We start from the raw sequence: 12,297 nt of genomic DNA, 5'->3' as shown, positions 1-12,297 counted from the left end.
TGTTTCTGTGTTGTGATGATATAGCACCTGATAGAAACTTGTTGCTTCAGTCAACTGTGGTGCAGAAAGCATGGAGGGACAGCTCAGCTCATGGTGGGTGGGCCTGAAGTAGACACTGTCCATGGTACAGAGCAAAGTGGAACCCAAGAGTTAGGTGTATCTTTTGGAGTACTATCCCTGGAGACACACTTCTGTCAGCCAGGTCCTGCTTCTAAAAATTCCCAAAGCTTCTAAAAAGGCACCATCTGCAAGGGCAACATCCTCAAAACATGATACATTTCCCATGAAATTGTAAGGAAGAATTTATAATGCGTGCATCTGATGTGGGGTTAATATTCTGAATACTGAATAAGAATTTGTAGAATGTAGCAGAAAAGAACCCTCAGTAAAATACTGAGTAAAAGATTTGAATTGGGGGTTGGGGATTTGGCTCAGTGGTAGAGCACTTGCCTAGCAAGCGCAAGGCCCTGGGTTCAGTCCCCAGCTCCGAAAAAAAAAAAGAATAGAAAAAAAAAAAGATTTGAATTGATCTGTCTCCCAATGAGATATGCAGATGTCCAGTAGAATAGAAACCTATGTTGAACATCATCAGCCTTTGAGGTAATAAAAATTAAAATAACAAAAGAATGTCTCTTCATAGTCACTAAATGGTTCCTTTATGACTGGAAAGCAAAACAAAACAAGAAATGAAAGATGATAACTAGTTAAAAAGTGAGAATGATCCAAAAGTCCATCACTAGATGATAGACAAGGGTAACATGGCATATCCGTAAACAGAGATATTATTCAACCTTAAAAAAATGAATAAAATTCTAGGTGGAATTAGAATGGAATTTTGTGACACATATATGTAATTCCAGCAGTCTGGGAGATAGAGGTGTGAAGATCTTACTTAGCATAGAGGTCTGCCTGGACTATATAGAGAGACCTGGTCTTAAAAGTAGCATGAGCAGAAGATATAGCTCAGCGGCAAATCACATTTGAGAATATATATTCACTTGTGTTCAGTTGGTGGTGGTGGTGGTACACTGATTCCTCTGTAGAGACCCTGGATCATTATTCACACCTGAAAATTATACTATGGCATACATGATTTATTTCCATATCAATTTTGATCTATATAGATATTCAATCAATTATATGACTCATCTAGATTGTTGACATATTGGTATATTCTGGTAATAGTACAATAGAGTGACTCTTGAAACAACTATATGATTATCATAGATGCAAAAACCACACGTTTTATATGATTCTTCTTACATTAGGTACCTAGAATAGTAAAATTCTCACACAGGAAATAAACTAGTCATTGCGTGGGGATGGAGACTTAAGTGTCTTAGAGTCCATTTCTGTTTGTAAGGATGTGAAATTCTAGGAGTAGGCAATGCTCATGGTTATATAATATTTGTGAATCATTGAACTGCACCCTTAAAATTACTGAAATGATAAATATATATTTACATTTATAAATGTTTTAATATTATATTATATATAAAATATATCCACAATGAAAAACAAAGATCAGTTTGCTTGTGGAGGGTTTTATTGACATAGTGACCATATCGGCATTAGTCAATTTGATAATATGTGACAAAGAAGAAAAATTAAAATGAGATCCCAAACATAAATTAGTTTTGTTTTAAAGTATTGAGATATAATAAATTTTAAAAATAGTTTGCAAATAATGACATAGAATTTTACATGTCTATTTTATGAAATGTACAAAGAAATGCATTTTTAAGCATGACAGGAAAATGTAGGATAGCTGTTTTTAAAAATTATGTGTAACGTTTAACAAACTATGTTAAAGTAGCATAAAATAATTTATAGGACTCTTATTCCTACATTCAGTACTCTAGACAATTCTAGGCTTGCCCTTAAAATTTGTCACATCCTATTTAAAAATATTGCCTTAAAAGTAATTGTAATATTGTGATACTCATATTTGCTTTTCAATTAGGTAAGTAATAAATGCCACTAGAATAAATTGTTTATACTTAGGTATTAGAAGCCTCAAGGTTTTATATATGCATGTATATTTTACATTTTCTTTTCAAAAGATCAGTTAACTAACCTGAAGATTATATCTCTATTATTTGCATTTTTTAAAAAATTATTCACTGCCTCCTGTCAGAGACTTGGTGGTTTTTGGCTGGTTCCCAGGACCTCTGACAGGCTTTCATCCTCAGAAGCACAATTGCTTCCTGTATCGGCTAACTGTGAACCAAAAAAACTTGCTCTTCCACTGCTCTGGAGCGGAAACATGGCAGAGTTGACGTTTGCCTATTTGCTGAAGACATGATTGTCCTTGTAGTTACTCACACATGAAAGTTCCTGCCTTTTCCTCTTCAAAGCACGCATTGCCAGAAAGAATTCTGCAAACACAATTAGTTTTATTTTCATCTCCGATGTTGCTTTCATTGACATGTGTGGTCCTCTCTGTTCTTCGATTTTAGAATAATATTCACATTTTTCTACTCGATGGAAAACACACAGGGAGACACCCACACTCAGTGTTTGATGTCTTTACCTGTTTTGTTTTGTTTTTTTTTTAGAGACTTAAGAAATGGTACCAAAAGAAAACTCTTTTTGGAGATGCCACTGAACTTCCACCTACAGCAGTCACAATGAAGACGATCTTTATTCAATCCCTGAATTGTTAAAATATTTCTCAGCTTGGCATTGCACATTAAACTATAAAAGTGCACAACACAATGGCATCGGTGGGTGTTGGGTAGGATAGCAGAAACAGCACAGACTTGCTTCCTGAATTGTCCCTGCTGTTCACTTGTTGTGGTAACAAGCTCAATCCTCTGTAAGATCCCGGATCATTGTTCACAGTGGAAAATCATACTGCAAAAAGAATTATGTCCATATTAATTTTGAATCTGTATAATTGATATTCATCAAATTATCTGGCTTGTTTTAAGTGTTATATGTTGATGATCCTTCTGGTTTCCATCTGCACCCAGGAACAGACCCTGTGCTATAGCCCAGTGGAGGGGGGTGGGTTAAGGCATCCTCACAGAAGCAGGGGGAGGTGGGACAAGACAGGGATTAGCGAAGGAGAAACCAGGAAGGGGGAAAACATTTGAAATGTAAATAAATAAAATAACCAATAAAAAATTAGAATTTGAAAAAAAATTGTTAACTGTTTTCAGATCCAACCATAATAACTCTGTTTTAGCCTTGAAGGTTGTTCAGATCAAGATCATTTCCTTTGTTAGTAATTCTGGGTATTTAGGTCAAACTGTACATTATAACACTGTACATAGAGGGAGGGCATGAGCTTGGCAGTTTAATTTGAAAAAGCAAATATAAATATTAATGTAGACGCCATGGTCGACAATTGCTTTTATAAAACTAACTCATATTTTAGTATTTCCTTTGAATTACCTTTTATTATGTGGTGCCCACAGAAATGTGAAGAGGGACTCAGTTTCCCTGGAACTGGTGTTAAGGATGGTTGTGAGTCACTATGTCAACACTGGGAGTGTGTGACTTGAACCTGGGTCCTTTGCAAGAACAACTATTTATCCATCTATCGCTAAGCTGTCTCCCCCCCACCCACCCTTTTTTTCCTTGTGTTATTAAAACTTTCCTATTGGAACTTCAAATGATCAAAGGCAGTGTTAGAAACCCCAGGACGTGAAAGCATGGATTAAAAATACACATAATATCAGTCGCGGTCTTTAGAGGCCATTTTTCATCACCTCTGTCCTTTCTTTCAGCTGCTTTACAAAAGCTTGTACAACTCAGGGAGATAAAAGGGGAAACGGTGGTATCACTTGCTCTCATGTTGCCTTAGGCAAGCATAGACTGCGCCTTTATCAGTCCTTCTAGCCACCCCGGAGCTAACCTGAGCTGGGTTAAGCCCAAGGAAGTAGATCAGAAGCTTGGACCCAGGATGTGTAGAGTTTGCCAAATCACGTGGTGCTGCGTCTCTTTCACCGGAGCAGAACGCTACCTTTGTCAGGGACAGAATAGAAAATGTGCTTGTAGTTCCTGTCTTCAGTTTCAGACACAGAACAGCTAAAATGCTTGGAAACGTTTGAGTGGGGCGTGCAAAATGGCCCAGTGGGTAAAGGCACTGACTGCCAAGCCTGAAGACTTGCGTTTGATCCAAAGAGTGAAAGGGGAACTCCTACAGGTTGTTCTCTGACTTCCATGTTCTCTCTCTCTCTCTCTCTCTCTCTCTCTCTCTCTCTCTCTCTCTCTCTCTCTCTCTCTCTCCTCCCTCCCTCCCTCCCTCCCTCCCTCCCTCCCTCTCTCTCTCTCTCTCTCTCTCTCTCTCTCTCTCTCTCTCTCTCTCTTTCTCGCTGTAATATGTTTTTTTAAAGTAGTTTTCTTTTAGGAAGAATCTTTTGAGTGTCGAGGTGAGAAAAGCTTATTTACTCAAAAATTTTTTTTCAATTACCTCTGAGTTTATGCTAATGAAGCAACGTCATGGAAACTGGTTGGTGAAGGGATGGCTTTCAGCCCATCTTCCATGGTTCTGAAGGCTGACCTACTCACCATCCATCGATGATTTAATGTGACCTCGTTCTTATATTAAATAAATAAACCCCGTGAAACCTCTGACAGCATACTTAAAAGTAGCTCTGGGCCAGTGAATATACCAAGGAGTCAGAGGACAAGAGAAGCTTAACGGACTCCTGCCACCTCACACTCTGCCTCAATGCCTCTCAGCCATTTGGTCGTTGCTATTGTATCTGTTATATAATAAATTAATAATAGCAGATAAGACACTTTTTCTGCCTTGTGGGGCATTTTCTCAAATTATTAGGCCATGTATCCAGTTGGTCAGAATACTCGGCACTGGAGAGCTGCAACTGGTGACAGAAGTGGGAGCATTTTTGTGGTGCACAGCCCCTCATTAGTGAGGCTTATCCTTACTGTGCGCAGTCAGTGAGTCAGTGTCAGGACTGAGCTAAATTGTAGGCTATCGGTTGGTAGCCGGAGAGAACTGGACAGTTCTTGATGTGGGAAACTACACACATGATGTTTCAATCAGTTTTGTTATTTTCTTTTCGTTTTTTCAAAACGCTCTCTACATTTAACTTCATCTTTTCGCCAGGGCGAGATACATCCAGGGTTATAAACCGTGATGTGGTGTTTCATGTGCTGAAGATTTTGCTTCCAGTAAGTCGACAAATTATTCAAAATGCCTTTAGTGGGGAAAAAAAATCCACAGAATGTCTGGAAAGTACCACCCACATGGGTAGGGCCAGCTTGTGAGAAAGTCTGAAGTTGCCTGAGTGGCTTCTCAATATCTCCCTTGTGAATGACAAAGAAGACACTGAACACTTAATAGCAAAAACGACAATTCTTGGGACCCCTCACTAAGGTCTTCTTAGCTCATAGAGTTTAGCTGTACAGAGCTCAGGCCGCCTGTGGCTCATAGGTGTAGCATTGGGGCAGTTCTGTAATATTCGCCAGACACAGCTTTCACAGCTGGCTTGCACTCCTCATTTGACCTGTATAAGAAGCAAACACAAATAAGAAAAATGCATTCCTCTTCATTCTCCTTCGTTTGCACTTAGGACGACAGAGGCACAGAGGAGTCCGTTTGACACAAGCACAGTTGTCAGTGGGGACATTGCTATTTTAATCAAGATACCTGTGCACGTGGTACCTGGCTTAATACCAGGTCAGTGCAATGTCTGATTTTTAAACTCTCCAATGGTGTGAAAGCATGTCTTCTGATCCGTTTGTTCTTTCAATATAGTCATCAGTGAGTTGTATGAATATGCAACTCTTATCAAATGGACTCTGGTTAGATGATTTTTGTCTAAATGCAAGCTAATTTAAGTATACAAGCTCATTTAGGCTATGCTGGGCCCATTAAATGTGTTAAATGCATTTTTTTTACATTAGGAGTTTTCTTTGGGATAGAAGTTCATCACCAATGCAATAACATCTAAATCCTTAGTCCTGTGGCACAAGAATTCTTGGTATGCTGCAGGTTTTCACCTTGAAAAACAGATCCCCTGAAAAAAGTAAACAAACCCGTCATAGCTTATAGGATTCTATTACCACAGGCAAAGCGTCTGGAATAGGGAAGAGCTGGGCGGCTCTTGGGGCCCATCAGTGGATGCTTTCCACGATAGATCATGCTCCCTGTCAGCCTGTTTCCCTATATTGGCAACCAGTGAAGGCTGAGGAGTGCATGGAAAGAAGAGTGAGAAAGGGTGAGCAGGCTACAGTGGGGCCTTTACCTGGGTCCAGGAAAAACAGAGAAAACAGAAGCCTGTAGAAAGAGAGAAAACAAAGTCTGTCAGTAATGCAGGAGATACTCAGGAGATGGGCACAGGATGAAGGCCGGCCTGGATGACACAGTGAGTTCCAGGCCAGTTTGGATATAGTGAGGCCTTCTCTCTCAACAAGTAAACAAAAAAGTAAAAATAAGAGCGATACTATGGTTGAGGTTGCCTTGGAAATGGTCACGTGTGTCCCTGGGGGAGGGAATTCAGTAAACACCTGTCAAGGTAGCAAAGAGTCACGTGTCTCTGACAGTTGTGAGAACTGACGAGCTGAGGTAACAAGGCCTTTAAAAAGAAAGACAATCTGGGGAAGCAAGCAATACCCAGATACTAAAAGTCACAGCAGTAAAATTAATACCTCAGGCGAAGGCGCTGAAGAGCCTGTATCCAAAGACAAAGCTGACAAATTTTCATAGAACGGGGGAAAAACGATATTGAAAAAAATAAGACAAAATTATTATCAGAAAACAAATAAATATATTCTAACAGGAAATTGAATAACTGAAGGTTTAAATGAAAGTACGTACACAGCTAGACAGGGAAGGTGGAGGGAAACAAAAAAGGACAGGGAAGGATCTAGAACCAGCAATATTAGAGATACCCACACCAACACCCCCACTCCCCCTCACACACACAACCATGTGTGCGTGCACATACACACTCACACACAAGCACACACACACATACAAACACATACACACTCACACACAAACACATAAAACAGACACGCACACATGCATGCACACAAACACACTCACATGACTATTCAGTCCCACTAACATGGCCGCCTGAGCAGGCCTCAGAGTACAGCAATATGCTAATATACAATGGGAAGAGCTTGTGGGGCCTCAGCCCTACACAAAGAATTATGGGCAACTGGGAATGTTGAGAGTGGGTTGTCCCCAGGGAAGAACCCTCCATGTGGTCAGTCCTGAAGTTGTATGCACACAGGAAATGTTTCAACAAATGAGCAAATGAAAGAAAAGAAGGTACACGTTGCCCGGTACACGTTGCCCGGAACCTCCACATTCTAGGTAATGATAAAAAGAGAGAGAGACGGAGACAGACACAGAGAGAGAGACTCGGAACAGCTAGTTTACTTAAAACTGAAATTAAATTTAAACTCAGCATGCATAACAAAACTTAACAACAAAAGGACCCTTGGCAGACACACACACACACACACACACTCTCACACATACACACACACACTCACACTCACACACATACACATTCATACACACAGTCACACACACACAGTCACACACAGACATATACACACAGTCACACACACTCACACACACAATCACACACACATACATTCACACACACTCACACATACACATACACACACACTCACACACACATACACACACACTCATACACTCTCTCACACACACACTCACACATGCACAGTCACACACACATACACACACAGTCACACACATACACTTGCACACACACTCACACATATTCAAACACACACATACACTCGCACACACACAAACACACACACATAAATAAAAATAAAATACACAACAAAGAGATTACTGCTGTGGAGGTAGTTTCGTGGTAGATCCCTTGAGGCGTACCTGAGGTTCAGTTCACTTGTCTTTTATGTACAAAGAAAGAAAAAATCGAATTCTCAGATATTAGCAGACAGAAAATACATACATCCGTATGTTTCCTTCGAAAACATGACTTAAACATACATTTTAAAATAGAAGCTAAGATGAGAAGTTTCATTAAGAACTTCTTGTTATAAAGTGATTGGTTGCCAGAATTTAAACAATTTAAATACAGAAACCTTTCAGCTTACTTGCAAAACAAGATATAATTGGGAAACTATTGTTATTAAAGTATAAATAGAAATACCGTATTAATAAAAATGTAGGTTACTAAATCAGAGCCCTTATAAATTTAAAAGGGAATAGAAATTTAGAAATTTTTTCTAAGTGATTTAAAAAATATATAATTAAAATATAACCATATCATTTTCTCCATTCTCCTTTCTCTCTTCATCCCCTCCAACAAATAGGAGCTTTCAGTTTGCATCCACAAGCCAATCAGGGACCAGAGATGAGTGCATGTGCAGCTGCCTTTCCTTAGATACATAGCCCAGGATCCCAGCCAGGGAATGATGCGGCACATAATGGGCAGATGTTCCCGCCTTACGTTAATACAATCAAGATAATCCCCCAGGGACATACCTACAGGTCCATCTCTTAGGTCAGTCAAGATTCTGTCAAATTGACAACTAACACTTCCTGTCGTAGTTACACAAAACGTGCAGTAACTGAAACTCAGGGCTACCATCCGTATTGGTTACTAGGAGTTACATTTACATAGCGAAGTTGAGTGTTTATAAAAAATAAACCTACATATGTTTGAAACAGCAGGTATACAATTCACACTTACAGATGACCTCTCTTCAAAGAGATTAAAAAAAAAAGAAACACTTCTTATAATCATGCATTTTGAGGTTCTTTTCTCCCATGAAATGTAATTTCATGACAGATACACATTAGCAAGTGTGAATAAGTGAGTGCTAGTTGGAAGGTGTCTGTATGATTGGCTGATTGCCTCCTCCTAAAGATTGACAGGGGAACTCAACAGGCAAGGCTAGGTATCACTGACGACCCAGTCAATGTTGCCAGTCTTATTACATGAATGGAGGACAACTTTTCCTAATTCGACAACATGGAGCCACCACAAGAAGTCATTACATTTCTATTATTTGGTATGCTTTAATGTAATGGAAACAAAATTATTTAATTCAGTCTGGTGGACTTTATGTTTATTGTTTTAATATTTAAGTTAGGTTTCAAATTTTAAAATCTCAGGCTCGGGGCTGGAGAGATGGCTCAGAGGTTAAGAGCATTGACTGCTCTTCCAAAGGTCCTGAGTTCAATTCCCAGCAACCACATGGTGGTTCATAGCCATCTGTAATGAGATCTAAAATCTCAGGCTCAATGAGATATACATTGTGCAAGTTTAGGTTGCTACATATACTTGAACTCAGAACATTTTAGACTTCAATCATTGTAGCCTGCCTTATCCTGCCTTCTTTCTTGGCCTTGAAAGCGCTTTTTTTTTCTTTCTTCTTCTTCTTCTTGAAAAAATGCTGACGTGAGCAATTATGAGAGCAGGAGAAATGGCTGGGGTGACTTATATTGTTTAGTTTTGTTTCTTCCATTGCTGCCCTGTAAGCCCAGCCAAGCTCAAATTCCCTTGTCATCAGCAAGGATAGGGGGTAGAACGTCAGCCCCACAAATCTTAGCTTTAGGGAGGCAGACGTCTGTGTGTCTGGGACTGAGACCAGGTGGGCTTTCTCCAAGTTTCCCTCTGGAAACAACTGCTATAAATCAGCAGAGCCCAGTACAGGCACTGGCACAGAATGCGCTGAAGTTACACGGACAGTAATAATTTTCACTCTATAAATAGCAAAATGAGAAAATGCTGGCTTATAGTCAGGCCTTACATTCCGATTAGACACTAGAAAAATGAAAAAAGCAGAGAAGTCTCCCCTCTCGTATTAAGTTAATGTTTTTTCCTATCTTTAAATATTATGAACCTCAAGTCAAATTAATCCTGAGTTAATTCTCTCTCGCTTTAGATTGCATTTAGCATATATTACAATCAACATGCCAACCCATAAATACTAAGATTTACAAACCAAATGAATATTGCATGTGCAGCACACTCAAAACTGGAGGCAAAGTGGGTCTTAGAGACAGGAGACAGGCATGGTTGTGGAGATGTTTTTACTTCTAAAAGAAACCACAATCAGATGACCAGCCTATCTCAACTGTGTAATTTTACACTGATGCCATAATTAAAGTCAGGCCAAAAAAGCCAGGAATCAGAAGCCCATATTAAAGAAAAAGAAATAAAACCTCAAACAGCCAGACGGTACCGTGGCTAAAGAGTTAGTTGATACCGTTATTCCAGAAAATGGCACCATGGCTTATCTGTTGAAAGGTTGCTTTAGCCTGGGTGGGGTCGAGAGTGTTTGCCTCCAGGACTTCGGGGTTCCTTTTTGAGGTGATTTCTCTGCCTGCCACTCAAAAACAAAGAAAACCTTGTTTTGTGACTATTGGTTTTGATTGGGGCATGCTGTCATAGAAAAGCATGTTTGTTTTGTTGGAAGGAATAGAGACTGGAAAAAGTTGGGGTTGAGAACTGGGCATCTTTAACCAACTGGACTGAACACCATGCCTGCCCAGAGAACTTTCTGTTATCTTAGACGCATCGGCCTTACTGGTGGAACCTTAATTTTGAAAATCTATTCGTGTTTCCCCCATTATGTGACAGAACACAATGACTGGCGGAGAAAAGGCTCAAGACTTGAGCTCTAATTTCAATTCAAGACTATAATTAATGTTCCCAGGGTCAGGCTCTTGCCTGGTAGATGCCCGGTGAGTTTCCAATGGTGGAGTGAGGGAGCCAAGCCGGAGAGAATCGTGTCTATAAGCCAGCTGGGCCTCCCTGGTGTCTTCTCTCTGGCTCAGGCAAGCCCTCCTCATTTCAGGCCCTGCTGTTATCTGCTACCAAGCAGAGTCAGAGGAAATTGATGGAGACGGTGCCAATCTCAGTGGCCCTGAGGGTTCCCCTTTTGCCAGCATTAGTTCTAAAGAAGCAGGTCTCATTCGCGGTTGAAGCCATTGATTTTCCCCTCCCTCGGGCCAGCCCTGCATTAAGAGCCTTCCAGGGTCCGAAGGCTACATCTCTCACCAGTAGGTTCTGTTTAGAACATTCACCGAAAGAACTCTCCCAGGTAGACGATTATCGTGCCAGTCCTGACCCGAAACGCAGCTGGAAAATGCAGGCAGCTTTATAAATAACAAATCTGGCCTCCATCATGTAGCACCATGTGGTTCTAGTTGGAAAAGAATAAAAAAATTAGGAAATACTGCTTCTTCATCCTCACATCTCTGGGTACCTATGGTTAAATCATCTACTGGTCGGGGTTGGGGATTTGGCTCAGTGGTAGAGCGCTTGCCTAGCAACCGCAAGGCCCTGGGTTCGGTCCCCAGCTCCGAAAAAAAGAAAAAAAAAATCATCTACTGGTCATATGTAAATGGTATTCGTGTTTGTATTCTCTACTTAGCATATGTATATAATAGTTAGTGATTTCTGTCTTCAGTTCCTTATTTCCTCACTTATACATATGCATGCAATTCCACCACTCATTTATTCATTCATTATCCAATATTTACTATTTTTATTATCAATTTATTTAGCTGGGTTTACTGATGAAGTCTCAGATTGAAGCAAAGAGACACAGTCCCTGTTCTAGTGATGTCTACAGAAGAGCAAAGCATATTAAATGAGGAAATGTGAAAGCATCAAGTTATAGATTGGACTGTGATGTCTGTTAGGACAGGACGGCAACATAGACCACAGAGTCTGTGAAGAAAGTGTCATCTGAGCTGGCATAGCTGTGCACTGGTGTGCATGCTGGGTGGCAAGCACCCCCTATGAGGAGACATTAGAGAGAGATGTGTCCCAAGGTGAAAAAAAAAGCCTTTTGGAAGTGACTAATATACTGTTGTTGCCTTCCTTCAGATTGTAAGATGATTACAATGTATGTTGTTTGAAGGGAGGATACAAATATCTTTAATTTAAAAGCAATGTTTGCTTAAATTTTCAAAATAAAAAAATATAGTCTAGATAACAGAGAGAAAAAAGAGGCAAAGTAATTATACCCCATTTACCTACAAACTTGTTTCTCACCAGATTCTTGTTAACAGTGAATTTTTCCTATTTGTGCACATGTATATAAATACATGTATGCAAACATGTAGTTCATATGAGCACAAATGAGTTTATATAGTTTGCAGAGAGATAATCTGTGCATGTATGTATTTGCGTATTACATAAAGGAATTATCACATATTATATAAAGGAATTATATTCATTTTATCAGGAGATTAATTCTTTACTTCATAGAGGTAGTTTTTCCTATTAGCGAACAAACTTCGTTGTGTGTACAAGCATGTATGTGGGTATGCACTGTGTGTATTGGTGT

Source organism: Rattus norvegicus, chromosome 3 (genome assembly GCF_021556685.1).
Source record: "Rattus norvegicus strain SHRSP/BbbUtx chromosome 3, alternate assembly SHRSP_T2T, whole genome shotgun sequence".
NCBI classification, from domain to species: Eukaryota; Metazoa; Chordata; class Mammalia; order Rodentia; family Muridae; genus Rattus; species Rattus norvegicus.
The sequence above is the reverse complement of the archived record's forward strand: the minus strand, read 5'-3'. Positions refer to the sequence as shown.